The sequence below is a fragment of the Patagioenas fasciata genome, chromosome 1, assembly GCF_037038585.1.
Source record: "Patagioenas fasciata isolate bPatFas1 chromosome 1, bPatFas1.hap1, whole genome shotgun sequence".
Lineage (NCBI taxonomy): Eukaryota > Metazoa > Chordata > Aves > Columbiformes > Columbidae > Patagioenas > Patagioenas fasciata.
The window spans coordinates 142,276,044-142,296,918 of NC_092520.1; the positions used below are offsets into that span (position 1 = coordinate 142,276,044).

The 20,875-nt window shown below is 40.9% G+C and overlaps 1 protein-coding gene across 1 annotated transcript in view; it reads left to right on the top strand.

Annotated features, from left to right (window-relative positions):
• Positions 1-664: 664 nt before the first annotated feature.
• ARHGAP8 (Rho GTPase activating protein 8) overlaps positions 665-20,875 on the top strand; it is an 88,424-nt gene continuing 68,213 nt past the window's right edge. Inside the window, exon 1 of the mRNA XM_065862590.2 lies at positions 665-970. The gene's annotated coding sequence lies outside the window, so the exon portion shown is untranslated. The remainder of the gene's footprint in view (positions 971-20,875) is intronic.

Consider the following 20,875-nt stretch of genomic DNA (forward strand, 5'->3'; position numbering starts at 1 on the left):
TCTCTTTAGCTTGGAGGAGACTTAGGGGTGACCTCATTAATGTTTATAAATATATAAAGGGTGAGTACCACGAGGATGGAGCCAGGCTCTTCTCGGTGACAACCAGTGAGAAGACAAGGGGCAATGGGTATAAACTGGAACACAGGAGGTTCCATTTAAATTTGAGAAGAAACTTCTTCTCAGTGAGGGTGCCAGAGCCCTGGAACAGGCTGCCCAGGGGGGTGTGGAGTCTCCTTCTCTGGAGACATTCAAGACCTGCCTGGACACCTTCCTGTGTAACCTCATCCAGGTGTTCCTGCTCCAGCAGGGGAATTGGACTAGGTGATCTTTTGAGGTCCCTTCCAATCCCTAATGTTCTGTGATTCATCCCCTCCCCCCTCCACCCCCAACAATAAAGAGGCAATAAAAAGAGATTAATTGACACATCTTGCTTTTGCATCTGGTTTTTCTCCCCGCTTCAGTCACCAAGCAGGCCTGCGGGACCCGAGCTGCCTCTGTCCCGCTCCTGTGGGAAACGAAACCGAAAGGCTGGGGCCGGACGTCGCCTCTGACACCCGCCGGCAGTCCTGGTAAAAGCTGCCTCCCCTCAGTCCTGGTTCACCTGTGCGGACCGAATTCCTACCACTCCGCCCCACCAGCCCGGGGCAGATATCGAGACCCCCGCTTCGTCTCCCCCGCGGAGCCCCTTCGAGCCCCTCACGCCGCCTCCATCTCGGTCAGCGGGGGCCGTCACCGCCCCGCCCCGGGCCTGAGGTGAGGGCGACCACAGCACGACCCCACCGCCGCCCGCCTTCCCCCACTGCTGCCTGCCAGGGGCGGGAGGCGCTCGCCGTGTCCCGTCCCGCTGCCTCGCCCCTCCTCCGGACGCCCGCAGGTGAGACCAGCCCCGGGGCGGCGCTGCCGCGGCCCGCCCGCCTAGTCTCGGCCCGGAGAAGCACCTGTGGGACCTGCGAGTTCCCACCGCCGCCAGGTACGTGAGGCCGGCCCGGCTGCTCGCCCCGAGGAGTGCAGGGGGCCCAGGCTTGTCTGTCCCCGGAGGCCCGCTCCGCCTCCATATCCTCGGGGACTGCGGTGGTTTCGCCCGGGGCGGCAGCGGTTTCCTCCCGCTGAGGGAAGGTGAAATCAGCTGCCCTGGGAGGGAAGAGAGAAACTCGCAGTCGGTAGGGATTTGAGGGGTGGCTGGGCAGCGCGGCCCGGGTCTCCTCGCAGGGACCCCCGAGGCTCTTCCAGAGAGCGCCTGGGAGATGTGTACAGGTATATGTGGGTATATGGGGCTGTTTAGCCTGGAGAAAAGGAGGCTGAGGGGAGACCTTATCGCTTTCTACAACTACCTGAAAGGAGGTTGTAGCATGGAGGGTGTTGGTCTCTTCTCCCAAGTAGCAAGTGATAGGACAAGAGGAAGTGGCCTCAAGTTGCACCAGGGGAGGATCAGATTAGACATTAGGAAAAAAATTCTTCCTGGAAAGGGTTGTCAGGCAGTGAAACAGCCTGCCCAGGGAAGTGGTGGGGTCACCATCCCTGGAGGTGTTTAAAAGACGTATAGATGAAGCTCTTAGGGACATGGTTTAGTGCTAGAGTTAGGTTAATGGTTGGACTTGATCTTGAGGGTCTCTTCCAACCCAAATGATTCTATGATTCTATGTCAAACCAAGTGTTCTTGTGCTTCTTGTTGTAACAACCTGTTGTGCTGCCCTTTGGGTGAAAGGTGCCCTAAAGGCAAAGCCACGAGTTGTTTGGTCTGCGATTTGCACACCTCCCCTTCCCGCCTCCCCGTTTTGCCCATCAGGTAGTGGCTGTACCAGGCTCACCCCACAGAAGGTGCCCGAGTAGGCAGGCTTTTAGTGTGTGCTTTCCGTGGAATGTTTTAATTTTTATTGTTTCTCACGCTAATAAGATTCAAAGGTCATAACAAGACACAAGTTTATACTGTAATAGGTATTATATGAGGCTCTTGGTTTACACTGGTGCTTACACTTTAGTCTGAGAACTGTCTAGTGATTATTTGCACAAGAATATTACTCAACTGAATAGGCTTCTTTACATAAAGAATATGTGAAATAGTTCGCTGGGCTTGATGGTTGGTAGGTGAATTTGTGTTCTTGTGGTCATCCCCACTGACTTTGTGGGAGAACTTCGTAGGACAAAAAGTTTCTGCCTGTGAGTCCTATTGCAGAAGTGAAGCTTGTGTCAGTGTGAAACATCACAAGAAACGCTTTTCTGTGTCCAGGGTAAAGATTACGGTAAACATTATGTGTTTGAGGTTCAGTACTATAAGCCATAAAACATCTCTTAAATAACATCTCTAGTTATATATTGATATGTTGTGATATGGGGTTCTCTTTAATTTTCTTTGTTACCAGTCCTTTGAAAATTAATTCCTTGTCACCCCCCCTTATAGTAGGTACAGCTATATTCTTTGTTCATTTTTCAGCATTCTTTCTATGTGTGTTGCATCATATTTTTTGGCATGTAGCTAAAATCTGTATTGGTGTGCATGTGCATAAGGAGCTGAATTCATGTTGTATATGAAACTTTTGTTCTGACCTTGCCCAATGTCTGAGTGATGACCTTGTTATTTTGCAGTAAGTTTTCCAGGCAGAAGGTGGCACCACGTTTAGTTAAGGCCGATTTGACTCCTAGTGGGACCGTGGTAGGCTGGGACTACAGATTGGAACCGGTTCCTCTCGTTCTTTGCCATTAGCATTCCTGCAATTCCTCCCATCCAGTCCCCCCTTCCAAGAAGTCATCCACCAAAAGGCTGAAACCCTTTAGGGCAGACAAAAGAAGCTTAGCCTCTCATCCCACACTTGCACAGCAGGTAAGCAGCTCCCCTGACATGCAAGGGAAAGGCCCATTCCCACAAGGGTAACTGAGTGTACAGCTGGGAGTTTCCTGTCCTCGGTGCTGTATGATGTATTGATGGCTTTGCTGGGGTTTGAGCATTTTTTTTTCTCTTTAACACAAATGAGCTATTGGCCTATGACTCAATCTCTGAGCTGAATGATTGCTGAACTTCATTTCATCTGGTCTTTTACTTCTGCAAGTCCAGCCTAGGTGGCTGGATGCAGGAGTAAAGCTCCTCATAGAGCAGTAGTCAGGGCTGCTGAAAGTAGGAGCCTTGCTTCTGACACCAAAGCCTCTTCCAAGAAGGAGTGACCCCTGCTTTAGGGTGGTATTTTGGCATGTAAGTGTGATTTTTGCCACTGGTGTGTTATAGCGTTTGGTAAGCTGCCTAAAAGAGGTAGCCGTGTTAGCCTCAAATCTAGCAGTTTGTTGTGAGGTCTCTGAATAGATCTAAGTCAGGCAGTGATGTTTTTGTAACCAAATAATTTATTTTTTGAAGCTGCTTTTACACAAGTCGCTAATTCCATTGTCATCAGACAAAAATATGGAGTAAATGTAGGTGGAACTAACTTTAGGAAGTGAAACGAACCTAAATTCCCTGTGTGGTTTTCTTCATTGTTAGAGCAGGAATTGAAAAAATAAATAAACATGGAGAGATGTAAACTGTATTTTTGAAGTTCTGGACTGGGTAAATGTTTCATAATAGTACTGCTGAGGAAATCTGTAAACAGTACTTTTTGTACTCCCCATGAAATCTTAAGCTTTTTTTTTTTTAAGAGTATGAATAGAGCCATGAAGTCATTGTGTGACTAAGCTGAGTAGTCTATATCCTACATGGGTATTGGTTTTTATTGGTTTTAACAGGTGTTTTTTCAGATAAATTGTTCAAAGTCAAAACAGTCCTTGGTATAAAGTGTTTGTGTGCAGTATAGCCGTAAGTGTTTATGCCATGCTGGCTGGATTGGTTTAATTTTGAAATTCAGATACAACAGAACAGTCGTTTAATAGTCATTGTGTTACTGAAACTATAATTTGCATTTTTAAACTTACAAACGTTTCAATTATTTTTAATAAGACTTAACAGACTAAGATAAGGGTTCTCCTCCCCTATACCATATAAACCACGGTCCAAGATGTTGCTGTGACTAGGGATGTAGGATGCCTCTCTGAGAGGTGGAATAAGGGGTCTAGGCAGGTAGCTGCTCGGGAATGCTTTCAGATTTATTCCCAGCCTCCACACCATCATCACCCACTGGTTTTAATTGACACCACTTCCTCCCCTTCTCCTCCCCCCCCCAAAAAAAAAGTGTGTGTTGAGGCGAACAACAAAACAAATCTTTAGAATGTGAGTAAAAGTACTGATGATGGTAAAGTTTAAATCAGCAATGTCGAAGACTGAAAAGGAATGAAAGTGCAGAGTAAATGTAAAAGTATTGCCAAAGACCTTTATTTTAGCAACACTGCTGGATATTACTGTAATAAGGCGCAAATTGTGTTTTAGGTATACACTGCTCAAGCCTGACAGCTTAAAAACTGATAACTCAGTTGGTGCCTTTTCAAGGAGACAATTATCAAAAAAGCTTTCTTTGCATCAAATGAGGGGCTGGCAGTTAGTATTACCAGTATACTAAAGAGTGGCTTAGTTGAACCATCAAATTTTCCTTAACCCTAACTAAAATAAGCTCTCTTGTTATGAAATATAAGGCAATTTAAAAAGAGAACTAAATACAGTCATTGACTTGTAATATCTGGTTTAAGCAACAAGAATATTTGAAGGAAGAAAAAATAAAGAAGAAATCATTATTTCTTCTTTGCTTGTAGTAGAAGGCTTACTTTGTTCACACTTACTGAAGCCTTCATCCTTTGTTACTGAATTCACTTTATATGATGTTGATGCAATCCATATTCTTTGAGAGTTGGTTTTTTTTCCTCCTCATGCTCACTCTGTCTTTTGGAAGCGTGAGCTTTGATCTATGATGACAGTAATTTTCACGACATGTGCAGACAGTGGCTGCAGATGGGGAATAAGTAGCATGAGCTGACGAACACGTAAGAAATAACAATCCTCTAATCAAATATGGGATATGATGGGTCAAACCATGCATTTGTAAGAAATTTTGAATCTTGTGAGTGCTGACATTTATTACATCTGGGGCTACAGGTGCTTCTGGGAATCAGGGACTGTGTCCAATGCCAGGCACTCAGCACTGAGTTCCAATGTTATTTGGGTTTTTCTGTAGGTGTGTAGCTATATTCAGTTTGCTTTTATTGTCAAGCCTATTCTATATGTCAGGCTAGTCTCCACATTCTTAGTTCTTTGGAGAGCAAAGCATCTATACATACACAAATGGTTTCAGGGAAACCCAACTATATGTAGGTAATTCCTTTAAGCTATTTTTTCATTATTTTAAACTGTTCCAAAAGTAGGGATTATATTTCTGTTTTCACCATTCAGGGAGCATGGCAGATCTGTCAGTCGGGGGAGCAAGCTAGGATCAGTTATCCTGAGGGAACTGCCCTGTTTATATTATTTACATGTCTCTTGGCAAACTCATAGGTAGTCTTCAAACCATCTAAGAGAAAAGTTTTGTTTAATGACTTGCAAAGTTTCTCACTGGAAGTCACTGGCAGAGGCAAAAGTGGATTCCAGATCATCCATGTTAGCTCTGAGACTATCCCCTATCCATTTTCTTGCGTGCAAGCCTTGCCTCTGTGACTGCATCTGCATTACTTAACGAGAAGGAAAGACAATAATCTTTTCATTAGAAATTAATCTTCAGATCACGTTATCCCGTGCAGAAGGCAAAGAAAGAATTACATGGAAAGAAAAAATACTGTTCTGAGCCTGTAATTAAAAATAAGTCTTTGCACATGTGTGTAGAGACCTATAATCACATTGTTGAGGCAAACTCATCTCTGGCACTCCTGAAGGCTTGTGTGCCAAGCTTAGGGAGCGCATTGAAATTCCTGTAACAAGCTCTGTAACTTTATATCCATATATAAACTTTTAATTGTTAAAAAACATGGTTATTTTATTGTAGGATCGTATTGACACCAGTGTAGGTCATCATCAAGGCTGAATCTCAAGGTTAGCTGTATGGACTTCTGAGTCTCCATGTGATGGAATAGCTGATAGCAATTGTAGTTTGCTATTTCTGAGGCCAAGCAATGTAAGAGGATGTAACAGCTGATGTGATGATAGGAAAAAAATGGTGAGACAGAACAATCTTGAGTTTCATTTCAAGCTACATTAGTGGGCACAGATTTTCTGCTTATTATCCCCAGTTGGGACTCATTCAACTTCTCTCTTATCTCATCTCCTCTCTCTTTATCTTGTTCAAATCCCATTTCTTTCACTTAGCCTTTTCAGTAACCCTTCCTCAACTCCCATCTTACTCTCATGCTTCTTTTGAGGTTGGAAAATTTCAGACCACAAAGAAGAACTGAAAATAGGGTCTCAGAAGTTTCAGGTGATACCAGCTAGACTATGATCCCAGTGCTGACCATAGTAAAGAAAATCCCCAGTAGTGTAACTTCATTGCCTTTCAGCAATGTCTGCCTTAGGGGCTTTTTCTTTGATTTGTTCACTCTAAAAGTCTCTTTTATACTTCTTTACATTAATATATTCTGGGAATAATTCTTCTAACTTAAAATTGTTAGCAAGACTGTAACTGATGTGTGCTGTGCAGGACTTGTATTTCACTAGGTTTTTCTACCTTTGCAAGTAGGTCAGCTGAAAACTTTGGGCTTCTTTATGTCTCCCACAACCATCAGGGAATATGCTGCCTTTGGCATGGTGCTACAGGATCATGGTGATACAGCTGAACATCTGAGCTTCAGGAAGAACTTTCACCAGGAATTAGTTGTTCTGTGACATACAGTGACGTTCTGTGACATATGGTGACACCATAGTGCGATGAAGATAACATAATGAGTTACAATGTATACTGAGTTTCTCTAGATAGACACTTTAAAATGAAATAAAATATTTAAACTAAATTGTAAACTTCTTTCAGAGTTCTCAGGCATTCGCATGCCCTCATGGTAGTCCTCAATGGGCATTTTGCTGGCCATTGCAGGCTTGTGCTGATGAGAAACATGTGGCAGGTGCAAAAAGGGATGCAGAAAAACGTGATATGGTTGTTCACAAGGAAATAGGCCTTGGATGAGGGACTAGAGTGCACTGTCAGCAAGTTTGCTGATGACACCAAGCTGGGAGGAGTGGCTGACACGCCAGAAGGCTGTGCCGCCATCCAGCGAGACCTGGACAGGCTGGAGAGTTGGGCGGGGAAAAATTTGAAATATAACAAGGGCAAATGTAGAGTCTTGCATCTGGGCAGGAACAACTCCAGGTTCCAGTATAAGTTGGGGAATGACCTATTAGAGAGCAGCGTAGGGGAAAGGGACCTGGGGGTCCTGGTGGACAGCAGGATGACCATGAGCCAGCACTGTGCCCTTGTGGCCCGGAAAGCCAATGGCATCCTCGAGTGTATTATAAGGGGGTTAGTTAGTAGGTGGAGAGAGGTTCTCCTTCCCCTCTACTCTGCCCTGGTGAGACCACATCTGGAATATTGTGTCCAGTTCTGGGCCTCTCAGTTCCAGAAGGACAGGGAACTGCTGGAGGGAGTCCAGCGCAACAAAGATGATAAAGGGAGTGGAGCATCTCCCTTATGAGGAAAGGCTGAGGGAGCTGGGTCTCTTTAGCTTGGAGGAGACTGAGGGGCGACCTTGTTAATGGTTATAAATATATAAAGGGTGAGTGTCAGCAGGATGGAACCAGGCTCTTCTCAGTGACAACCAGTGATGGGGCAATGGGTATAAACTGGAACACAGGAGGTTCCATTTAAATTTGAGGAGAAACTTCTTCATGGTGAGGGTGCCAGAGCACTGGAATAGGCTGCCCAGAGGGTCTGTGGAATCTCCTTCTCTGGAGACACTCAAAACCTACCTGGACACATTCCTGTGTAGCCTCATCTAAGTGTTCCTGCTCCGGCAGCGCAATTTGACTAGATGATCTTTTGAGGTCCATTCCAATCCCTAACATTGTTTGATTCTGTGTGTGACTTTTCATATCCATCTTTATTATTAGCACTCAGTATTTTAATCTACCATGTGAGGCAGAAAAAAAAAAAACACCACAAATAATTTTATTTGCTATATAAATAATCTTTCATGTGTTCACTCATACAAAACATGTAAATAAATGGAAACGATTTAAAAAGTAGAGTTTTATGGGCTTTTTTTTTTTTCTCTAAATAGCACTCTCCCTTCTCTTGTGGTAAACGTTACTAATGAAAGCATGGAAGCTGTCCTAATCTTAAGAAGCCCTTTGCTTGTAACTTAAGTTTGAGGCTGAAATTCGAAAGTTTGGAGTGTTCCCTACAAAGCTGACTTTAAAAAAGCCTGTGCGCTAAGGGCTTATCTCTAGCTTCAGAGAATACTGATGCTCCCAGCAGCTCATTTATATTTAACTTCAGTAAGTGGTAGCATGGAAACCATGGTAAATCTAGTTTTAAATCTCAGTTTGATATAACCACACTCTCTTGCATGGATATAGTGCTTATTGTAATGAAACAGGAATGAAAAGGTCACTTTTCTGAAAAATATTCTTTTGGTTTAGGTTTATGGTGTTTGCACCCAGTGTTTTAGAAGTTTAGAACTGGCAGCTTCAACCTACTTGTTGAATGTTAACTGGGGTTCTGTTCATGGTGGGAAGCTGGGGAGTCCCCTGCTGAAGCTGGGTCCTGTGGGGGTGACTTGCCACAGAAGATGGGTAATGCTTGAACTCCTCAGAAGAGAGTTTTTAATATAAACAATGATCCTGTGCTTGGGAGGAAAATATCTGACAGCACAGAAGTGGGATCTTATCCCAACTCAGTCAAGGTCAGTGTGAGTTATGGGGGTTTTCTTGGGCATAGAACCCTATTTTGTGTATGCAAGAATGCTGTTAAACCAGTACATGAGATTTCATGTTAAACTCAGAGGCCAGAAGTAACCAGTGCCTGAAGGCTGAGTATCATTTTCCCTGCTCTGTTATGTCCGCTGTGTCTTGTTTATTTGGCAATATTTTTTTTGATTTTTGCCTAATGGTAGGAAAATTATTTTGTGACAGTGTTCAGGTAGCAGAGTAACGTTTGGTTGTGTTTGCAGCTTTGTCTTTGCATCTGGACTTGTTATACATACCGTTTTACTTGACAGAAGATTAAGCAGACTTGACAAACTTGCAGTTGTAACCTTATCTTTGCAGTCGGAAGTCTACAAGTGAGGGTAAAAGATGTTATTAAGACTTGCAAGGGAAAGTGCTGCAGGAAAAATGAAAAGGAAAAATATTTTTTGTGCTTGATTCAACAGCTGTCTTTGCAAGCAGAGCTTGTATTACTGTGTATTTGTGTTATACAAATGCAAGTGATATTATAGGTCTCTTACGAGTATTGAGTTTAGTTCTGGGTATGGTGGTCTCACTGATTGTTTACTGTGACCTAGTGACATCCCACATATAAATATTTAATGATCTGCTGTGGTTAAAATGGAAAGAAGAGTAACAATGAAAGCTAGTAATTTTAAAGTAATTAATTGTAATTAGATTCACATATTGCATTTCATATTTCCTCTGGCAACCTGGTAACTTTTTTCATCCCTTATTTTTATATCACTTAAAAAAGGCTTCTCTCCCTTTTGCAAAAGACCCATGAAAGGAAACTGGCCATTTACTGAAAAACCTGTGAGGATATCCAAGTATAGAATGGTATTAACTAGGAACCATTAAAAGTACCAACTAAAAGGAATAAATTGTAAACCGTGGAAGAATCTTATCCTTAATTTCTTGTAGTTATCTTTGCTCTTAATTGTACTAACAGAAGGCAAAAGTTTTTTGACAGAAATGCCATTTTAATTGTAAGATGCCTTTGAATGATTAAAATAGCCTCTTGTTCCAGCTATAAACCTAGTAGGACCCAATTATTGTAAATGGCATTATTATAAATTCACCTTTCAGTCTCTTTTATTTCCTCTCTCTTCTTTCTTTCCCAGCAGACAAAAAGTGTGAATGAATTGGCTCTAGAGCCAAATGATCCTTATCTGCCCTTGCAGTAAGTTACTTAAAGCATTTTTTTCGGAGGATTTTTAAGTCAGATGACAAGAAAAAAATTACATTAATGTTTGAGAAGCCTCATGAAAGCCTACAGAAGCCTGACAGGGGGGAATCATTGCAAGTCCTGTACCAAAGACTGGATGAAAAAGTTGTAGTACTTTACTCTCAAATGACACTTTTCAACAGAAGCTCATAAGGAGCTCTGCTGCAATATGGTTACTGACATGGAATAGTACGCTTCTCCTCGAAGAGTCCTGTCTGTTTTCACCAAGTATCTACCAGATGAGCACAGGATGGGGTACAAGGAGGTTTTGGTTGTAGCAGCTGTAGTCAGGGAGAGGGAAACCGAATTTCATTGTAATCCTAGTACTTGTGAAAGTATCTTGAAGCAAAGTACATCTCAGCGTGAACTAAGAGTGGCAAGATCTGATCACGTGAGGAGTGACAGAACTGCCTCCCGATTAATCAAACAGGTAATACTTCTTTGAGGCGTTGATTCATGTAAACCGTGAGCACATAATTCGTTTTAGCTGGACTTCTGTTGAGTGTATATGTGAGCTGGTGCTTTATGACTGTCCAAAATGTTTTCCTTACCCTGGGCCTAATAGGGCTATACACCTATTTACTCTGAGGCATGGCAAGTGTTTGTTCTTAATATGTAAACAGAATTGAAGAAAAGGATAAAAATCCATGTTTGGAAGGAGGCAGAATATGTTGTCAAATGCTTTGTTGCATTGGTGGGATTCTCTGAGTTTACGCTTGAATGTGTCACTGTTCCTAAAAACTAATCTGGTAAGCAATGTGCAAGGTTGTGAGGTTTGTTTGTTTTAGTTTGGGTGTTGTGTGTTTGGTTATGTGTGTGTGTGTGTTTTTTATTTGTGTGGGGTTTTTTTTGTTGTTTGTTTTTGTGTGTGTATGTGTGTGTGTTTGTTTATTCCTGTTGTTTTGGGGTTTTTTTGTGTGGGTGAGTGATGTATAATTTTAATTGACCCTCTGAGAGAACGGCCCTTCATCCTGGACCTGGATTATTTTCAGGGTTTGGCATCTAAGTTACTTAACAAAAAAAAAAAACAAAGAAACAAACAACCACAAACCTCATTTAGTAATAGTCATTCCAGTTGTTTCATATGGCATTTATTGATTATGGCCAACAACTAAGACAAAGACACCACAAAAATATATCAGTCTAAAATAAAGTTTTTCTTGCCAATCACATTAGTAAAACAAGTGTGTTATGTAGAATTTCTGGTGAGGTAAGCTGGGCATTTACATCTTCGGAATGAGTATAAATGTTGTTCAAGAAAAACTAGGTATTTATTTAAAAGGCTAAATTTATGGCAGTTAGAGGGGAAGAGCCTTGTATAACAACCTTATTATTTCTGATAATTGCATTAATGAATAATTTGTATGTTCCTCTCCTCTGCTATATGGCCTTGCTGTTTTCCACAGCTGACTTATGGGTAGCCTGTTCCCTTGCTTTTTTCTCAGACTCTTCACTCTTATGTTTATATGCTGCTTATTAAATATTTATTAAACATATCAAAGGGAATATTGTTGGAAGATGCATAATATGATAAGTTGCTGTATGAACAAGCTTCTCTTTCAGGTTACCTGAATGGCTTGAGTGCCTGAAAACCTATGAGTGTTTATTTTAACCTTGCTTCATTCTTTGGCTTAATAAAACCATTATGTTGCCCTCTGTGCTTTGCTTAAATTCAAACCTTTGTGTTGCTGCTGTTGTAGTAGTACTTCAGCCTTTAACACCAGCAAAGACTACTTCAACATGTAAGTAATATAAAATTTCCGTATGTTTTCCATTTTTTTGATGTAGTGACAGAGAAGAGTCATGAATAAACAATGTGGTCTTGTTAGATGTTAGCATAGGTTGAAGTAAGTGTGTATACAATGGATGCAGTCATATTTTTAGATTTGTGTAGCAATTAGCATACGTATGTTTGAAAGTTCAAAAAGATCTGCATACCAGTGTTGTTAAGTACCTGAAGAGACTTCTAGTAGTGTTTCATGGAGATTAATGGGCTAATATGCATCATTCCTGTGATATGTTACCAGTGTTAGATTTCTTAGGTGGGAAATAGGATTTATTATTTTTCAGATGTTAGAAATTTTGATTCTTTCCTAAGATGAAAATTTATGCCTGTTTGAGGGTGCAGTTAAAGAGAGAAAAGTAATAAACCAGGTGCAATGACAGCAAGTAATTTTACATGACAGCAGGGAATTGGCAGGATTTCTTTTGCAGTTGACTTTTGTTAAGGTATGGAAAGGGTCTGATAGCAGAATGCAGTTAATAATGATAAGTCATCATTTCAGCCATGATGCTGCTGCTACCGCTTCACTTCTTGTTCAACAATCTTTTACCTGAGAACTGCTCTGTAATATGCGTGAGTATAGACAAATACATTTGGATAAGGTGATGAAGTCTTCAGGGTAGAAGGCTTTATAATGGACAGTGGTTCCAAAATCATTATTACCAAATATACGTGCAAGCAGATCACACAGCAATAAAAATTAATGCAGTGATTCACAGTCCCATTTCTGTCAATTTAGTCAAAGTACATCGAGGCAGCAAAAAAGCATAAATCCTGGTATATGTCAGTTTCAGGAGGTCAAGAGATACTTAATACCACATAAATCTTTCTGATAAAAAAGTTAACCTGCCAAAACTGTTTGAACAGATTTGAATTTGTGGAGATCATTTATGTTGTGTCATTTCTTTCTTTCATGTGACCTCAGTTTTTCTGAGTTTTTCTGACAGGAACTTGAAAGTCTCACTTAATATATCACTGAACCATGACACAAGACACCTCTCATGCAGATATTAGCTAGTCTTTTTGGAGCTAGTGTTCTGTAAGAGAATCACAGTTCTAAAAGACATGGGCATAGTGAACATAGGACAGGAAGCTTTTTAACCATATTTCAAACTTTAACTTTAGGGTTGGGTGTGGGGTTTGTCTTTTTTTTTTCTTGGCCTTTACCATTTAGTATGGAAAGGTCTGCCTTTTCCTCCATTTTTCTCTTCTATTTATATTTCTTCTTCTAGTTCCCATTACTCCATAGTCTTGGCTGGCAAATTTATTATTTTAGTCCACAGTTTTGCACGTACAAGAATTCTTTTTGCTCCTTTACAAACATTACCTATCACAAAATTTACTTATAAAAGCCAGCAAAAATGAAATGTGTTGCCGGTGAGTTTTAGTTTTGGTAGGAAGATAAACAAGGAACATTGTGATATGGTCTTTACAATTGTAAAGAAAACAGCTGAAGCTCTTGAAATGTACAATAGTTTTCCAAATTTTTGTTCACTTGTAACTCAAAAGCATCTATAGAGATCTAGTGTGGGATGTGATTTTAGAAATTAAAGATTCTGAGGATGTGATGTGCTCATGTGAACAGAGGGGAAATTTGAGGTGGACTGAATATGGAAGTTGGGTTTAGGTTTAGATGAGATGCAGCTGTTGTTGCTGCTTGATTATATTGATGGTATTGAACATGTGAACCGTTCTGGGCCTTGCTGCACCTCTCGGCACAAGCAGATCAATGACTGAGTTCTCATCTGAAGCACCTACCAGGCAGCCTTGTCAGCTCTGTGGACGTGGTGCGTTGATCTCTGGTAGTAAAATGCTACCAGGCTTCATGGTACTAAATTTCCTGCCTTACACAGTACGTTATGATAACTTACGAATTGTCTGGGTGGAAGAAGTTTAACCTTAGTACTTGTGAATTAATGGAGAAATAATTATTCTGGGCAAATCAACAGCTAACTGTGTCTTCAGTGCAATGATTAAGAAACAGTCCAGTGCAAATGGAGAAACAGTGGAATGATAGGTGCTGTTATCATCATTTAACTCAATTTTGAACTGAGATTTATATCTAAACATGGACTATATGTTTGCCATATAAGATGGCTTTTGAAACTCACCTCCTGTACTTCATAGTACTATTTCATTTTCATGTAGATCAGAGGTGGGAGATGTGATGTGAAGTGTGGGTATTGCTACATCTAGACAAGAAATGGAGACACTGGCCTGTGTTGCATAAATATGAAAAGAATATTAATTTATTTTAAAAGCCGTAATTTATTCCAGCCAGCAGAATCCCCAGTGAATAATTATACAATTAAAACCCCTTTTTTATCATAATACATGAACCCTTTGTCCAGTATCTTGTCAGATTAATTTAATTAAAAACCACAGTCTTAAAAATATACTTGTCTTCAATTGAAAGTGTGTAATCCCTTGGGATAGAAGCGCTAGTTAAACATGAGTTCAACCCAACATAATTCTGCCACATTAGTGTGTGTTACAGTATATTAATTTAGAGAACAAGTTCCATAGATGAGTGATCATTAATGTTTATTAGATTACATTATAGTAATCCTTGTTTAGTCAATAAACATTTACGCTGAATCAGAAAATGATGGTGTAGTGTGTCATTGCAGCTACTTATCCATGTTCAGATAATTTTGTCCTAACGATACAGCAAGCTTACATGCTTTTCTGTTAATTGGTTATACATTAAACGCCTTTTTTTTTTTTTTCCCACGTGCTTACACTGTGCCAGGTGAACAAGTGGATGCGATAAGAAAATAGCTGCACTGTTTCAGACAACAAAAGAGTATTTCCAAAACCTCTTTGCTGGTAATGTGTAGAATTAATCCCTTTACGTTAGTGCTTTCAGAACTGGGAACAGCTGATACGTGAAGATATTTTTAAGCAGCAGGGAAACAATTTTTATTTCACTCTGACATGCGTAATTCTTCCCATAGATAGATTTTATTTTTACTTCTTCCAGCAGAGAAGTTATGGCAGTGCAGGGGAGAGAGACTGTGCTTACATATTGTGTGGTCACTGAATGGCTTCCCAGTAGAGGAGGAAAACAAGTGGTGGGCAGTCTGTAGGTTCAGACTATAACCTGCTCTGTCTACCTGCCTGCTCCAGTGAGGTGATCACAAGCATTATAGAGGTAGGCAAGTTGCAGGACACTTTGAGACTGGATATAGTTTGTACCTGTGGGAAGATGTTTTATGATGTGTGCGAGGTCTGCATGGCAGCCTGCGGTCCAGAGTCAGCTTTCAGAAGAAAGACAGGAGTGGGCAGAGTTGGGCTTATGCATCCCAGGGGGGTTGTTGATGGCCCAGGAGGGCCCATAAAGGACATCTCAAACCAGCACACAGCCCCTGCTGCAGGAAGGGTGTGCTTGTGCTGCACTAGGCAGTAACCCTCTACTTTCCTATCTCTGTCCCACTCCAGCACCTGTACTATTTTAGTTAATTAGGTCATAAATTTTCTTCTATACAAACATGTGTATGTGTAAAAAAAAAAAAAACCCTAATGAATACGTTGCTCTCCCGTAACGTTCTCTCTGAGAGAAAAAGTAATTCTAGCCAACAAAAACTAAACTTCTCATTTCACTAGTGTGCTACACAGTGTTTACCATCCTCCCTGCTGAGAATTGACTTTCTTGCACGGTGTAGAAAATATTGCTGTATCTATTTTATATACAGTAGATGTTTGCTTTAAATGAATGCAGTGCTGTTTAAAAATTACCCATTTGATGGCACCAGAAACTGAAGTCTGTTTTACCATCAGAACAAGTAGCATGTAGGCACCTCTTCCCCTCCCGTCAACATTAATAAATTTTTGTTCCAAACAGCGTTTGAACCAACAGGGGTTAAGGAGATGCTTCAAAATTACATTTATCATCTTTGATAAAAATGCTTACTCTTTCTCTTAAGTTGCTGGTCTCTTCTGGTTTTGCTGCTGTACATTCATGTGGTGAACATAGAGTTTGCTTTCTATTCACACTGAATTCACTCTGTTAACTCAGTGATGAAAATTACTTACCTACCGGGTTATTGAGCCATCAAGCTTCACCAAATATTATACCACAAATGGAAACCGTTGCTTAGAAAATTACAGTTGTGGTTGCCAGTATAATTGTAAGTGCTAAGGGAACACAAATACTTACACTCATTCAGTCAGGTTTCATCATTAACAGTTTAAGTAGAAAAATTAAAGTGGGATGAATTCTTAAGCCTTAGTAATTTAGGAAGTTGTACAAACAAAAGAAGATCTGCCTGTGAGTTTCAGACAGAATTCTGTTCTAACAAATATGAGAGTAATGATAAGAAATGTAGTGCAATAAAGAAATGCTTTTTCTGCAGTTAGGGACCTTTGTTCCCTTTGTTCCTGGAGGGTCTGCAACCTTTATTTATGTGCAGCCTGAAAACTCGAAATCTGATTGTGCTGGGAGTGGAAGAGATGAGAAGAGAGAAAACTTTAGGTAGAAGAACTTGGACATCAGCAAAGCAGAGGTATGTGTTAACCAGCAGATTTGGTGGTGGTAGTTGCAGGTGAAAAATTATGCACAGAGGAACTAAGCCACAGTGAAGGAATGAGGGAGGTGAAAAACAAAAGACTCAGGGTGGAAGGGAAAACAAAGAGATGAACAAAGGGGAAGGCCAGGCAGAAGGAAGGAGAAAGGAAGAACTTGGTAGATGGGAAGACAGGAAGACAAAGTGAGAGGAGTTAAATCAAAGGAGGAATAAAGAGCCACTTGAATGGGCATACAGAAATATGATTAAAAACACATCATGGAGTGAATAGCAAGTAGCAGGTCACTGACTCCCATTCCTTCCCATTGCTGGCAAGGAGCAGTTTTAACAGAGAGTTGGCATTTGACAGAACTAAAGACAGGATTATCCCACCCGATCTTGAAGTGCGAGTGTTAAGAGCACGTCATGGTTTAACCCAAGCTAGCAATACCATGATCACCGCTCACTCACCCCCCCCTCCACCCTCCAACAGGGGAGAGAATCGAAAAGGAAGGGAGAAACTTGAACTGAGATAAACTCAGTTTAATAAAATAACAAAATACTAACATACTACTAGTAAATATATATATATATATATATATATATATATACATATACATATATATAAAAGATACTGAAGGCAATTCCCTGTGAACTTCAAGACCAGAAGCTCCTGACTCTCCTTAAATATGAAGCATGACATTAATGGGGTGCAATACTCTTATTGATCAGTCTGGATGTCAGTCAAGCTCTGCCCCATTTGTGCCCCCATTCTCGATGCCTCACATGTGTGGGCAGGGTGCTCAGAGTGTCCTTGGCTCTCAGACCAGAGCAATTGAAAACATTAATTCTGTGCTGGGGTGTTATCTCTTGTTCTCAAACTAAGTCCGTATAATGACTATGCCAGCTATGGAAAAGAACGGTTTCTAACTGCACTAAGAAAATTAACTGATTTTCAGTCAAACCAGCACAGAGCATAAGCACAAAAAGCCCAGGGTGAGTTTCTGGCAAATATTGACTTCAAAACCAGAGTCCCTAGATCTAAGACAATAATGCTGTGGAGTAAAGAAGTGGGTCTTGGGTTGCAGCCTCTGTAGGGAAGTCCTGCACTGGGGGGGTTTGCACCACAAAAGTGCTAGATACCCACAGCACACTGTCCACAGTAATTGCTCTGCCAACTTGAGACAGCAGACAGGATTTCTGGATGGTGCTGGGCTATGCTGGGTGGCTCTGTCATGGGGAGTTATTTTTTCGTGGCTCAGATTTACAATGCAGATGTGCTCTGAGTGGCCCAGGCACTGCAGGAGCAAAGCCACATTTCTGAGTGGCTTCAAAACACCAAAGAAATAAAGCAATTCAGGTGTTTGGGGCGTTGGGTAATTAAAGAAAAGTGCTTTACTATTTACCCAGGAGTAAATACTGAAAAAACTGCTGCATGAACTTGAGCATCTTTCCAAGTTTAGAACAATATATGTTACCACCAAGTAAACACTGTTTTCCTGCTTTCCAAGCAGTGAATACATGAACCTAGTAGAAAATTGCTTTCAGGGAAACCAGTGCTCTTTGATCAGTGTGTAGTAACTTGGTGTGATAGAGGAACGAGAGTCGTGACAGAGAAACTGTCTTTCTTTCTTTCTGATTTTCAAGGCTGTGTCTAAATCAGTTGCAGGAATCAACCTTTATGTGAGTCCCTCCTGATCATTATTTGAAAAGGAGCTCAAAATCTCCACAAGCTAATGTGATAGAGAAAGGATAAAGTCTTTGGATTCTTTTTAAGGCTACATGCATTTAATTTTTATTTTTACTCTTCCATTTTAACAAAGTATTTTTCATCTTAGCCTTGAAACCAGATAAATTCTTCCATTATTTCTGGGACAGAGCAGCAATGCTACAGCACAGTGTTACTTTATACAGAGTTAGGTAGTTTTTACCATTATAAATTCTTTACTCTTTTTGTGAAGTCTGGAAGAATAGAGGTGTCAAGTTAATATGTAAGAGCTCAAACCATGTTAAAATTTATGCACAGGGTAAATGCTGAACAGTTGCAGGAATATTCTAGCTTTAAATTTTAGCATGACATTATTGTCTGTTAAGTGATATGGAAATCAATTTATATGGACACAATTAAGAATAGTGATTATGCTTTTAAAGTCAATCAAAATACCCATACATAGTTGGATAGCCTTTTGTGAACTTGCACTGAACTTTTCAAAATATTAATTTTCTAATTGTATATTAATTTACTAATCTGTGTATCATCATACTTCAATTTTTTTTTTTCCAATTTGCTGAATTATTTTTTTCCTTTGAAAATGAGTTTTTCATGGAAAGTTTGGTTAAAGATGTTTTGACATTGCAGAGAAATGTGGCCAGTTATGGGAATTTGTGTATATTTATCTTTACTGCACCAAATCAATGGAACTTATTACTGTAGTAAAATTAATTTGGAATTTGAGTGTTTAAATTTTCCTGAATTTCAGGGTTCAATAACAATATTGATGTGTGGAAGTAACCCTACAATATTTACTTTTCCAGGCTTCCCAGTATTTTCATTTTGAAAAGGATATTTCAGTTCTGTGCAAGGCTGGAGAAGCTGCCCTGCAGCTTTGCTTACTGGATGCAAAACCTCATCCTTGCAGAGTATGAGAGGCCAGGCTGTAGGGTGAAGCTGTATTAGTTCCTAGTGTGGAAGGAGAAATCATTGCCACAGACAGGAGACCCACTTTATTTTCAGAATGGTTTCATCTCTCTGTCTGGTGGTTGTTTTTGTTTTGTCTCTTTTTTATTGTTGTTGTTTTGTTTTGTTTTCTTGCATGAAGGCCTGACTTTAGGACCCTGTATACTCCCCAAAAGAAGCAAGCTGCTGTCAGATAAAGCAGAGAGCGTCGCTTTAGGTGTATAGACTCCCTTAGATGAGGTTCTTAGGGACATGATTCAGTGCTAGAGAGAGGTTAGGTTATAGTTGGACTTGATGATCCTGGGGGTCTCTTCCAACTGAAATTATTCTGTGATTCTATGATCCCTTGATGTTGAGTGAAGGTACAGCAGCAAGCAAGGCTGTACTGCATCCCCTCCCTACCTGCAGCCTCTCATTGTGCAGCAGTAGCAGCCCAGTGTCGTGATGCTAGGGCACCAGCTTCTACAGGAAAAGTGGTGGGGTTTTGTTTCTTGTTGGTGCTGTGGGTTTGTGAGTTTTTGTTGGTTGGTTGGTTGTTTTTTTCTTTTTTTTTTTTTTCTCAGCAGAAGTACTGCACCAAATGTCTCCCATATTTTGGGGGAATCTGGGTCCTATGTGTGAACCCTGTAAACCTCTGCTACTTGTTTGGTTACATATACAGTATAAACAGCTGCCTGGCACAAAGAAAGAAGAGAAGCAAGAGAGAGTGGTGGGAGAGAGAGAAATGCAGGTAGCTTAGAAGTGTTAGTAGGGCAGCTACAGATTAAAAAAACAAACAAACAAAAAAAATAACAAACAAACAAACCCACCCCAAACCAAAACCAAACCCCTACTTGCTGCCGAGTGAAACTTAGGAGTTTCTATGGTCCGGTATTTTGCAGAAAGTCCAAAGAAAGTATTTCCTATATTTTCATCTGGATGTGGATCTCAAATAACTCCAATGTTAAAAAGTACTGGTATTTTATAATGAGTCAGTGTGTACTCCGTTCTCTCAGGTTGCCCACCCCCACAGCATTTTTGCATAAAATGGGGAGCAGAAGCCGAGAGAACAAGAAGAGCTGGCCAGGGGATCGGGGACAGGGAGCCCGCTGGAAGCCAAGGCTGCTCTGTGCAGAGGCGGTGAGCAGTGAGAGGGAATGCTGCCATTGCATGCACTGCTCCTGTTCCTTGCTTGGATGTACAACTGCTCTGCTACCGAGCCAGTTGCCTTTTTAAAAGCTAATCCGTGCATTGTATGTGTGGATATATGGTAACCTGCTTGATTTTATTTTCTGACACAAAAATTGGTCTAGGTACCTCAAAGTAGCAAGGCAGGCTTTTGACACTAGTAGAACTAGACCTAGATCAGTCCTTATAATGAAGGGGGCTTAAAGAACCACAGGCCTGTGTACTGGAGAGGAAGCCATATGAGGAGCGGCTGAAGTCACTTGGTTTGTTCAGCCTGGAGGAGACTGAGGAGAGACCTCATAGCAGCTACAGCTTCCTCACAAGGGGAGAAAGACGGGCAGGCACTGATCTCTTCTCTCTGATCATCAATGGCAGATCCCAAAGGAATGTCAGGAAGATGTGCCAGGGGAGGTTTAGGTTGGACATTGGGAAAAGTTTCTTCAAGCAGAGGATGGTGGAGCACTGGAACAGGCTCCCCAGGGAGGTGTCATGGCCCCAAGCCTGACAGTGTTCAGGAAAAGACTGGACAACACCCTCAGACACATGGTATGAATTTTGAAGTCGTCATATGCAGGGACAGGAGTTGTACTTGACGATCCTTGTGGGTCCCTTCCAACTCAGGACATTCTACAGTTATATGATTCTTCCTGGCACTTCATCCTCTGTGTGTCTAATTCCTATACACATTTTATCTGATTTTCACCAACATATTGCCAACAAAGAATGGTAGGTCAATAAAGAATGTGAAAATCAATGATGTCAAATA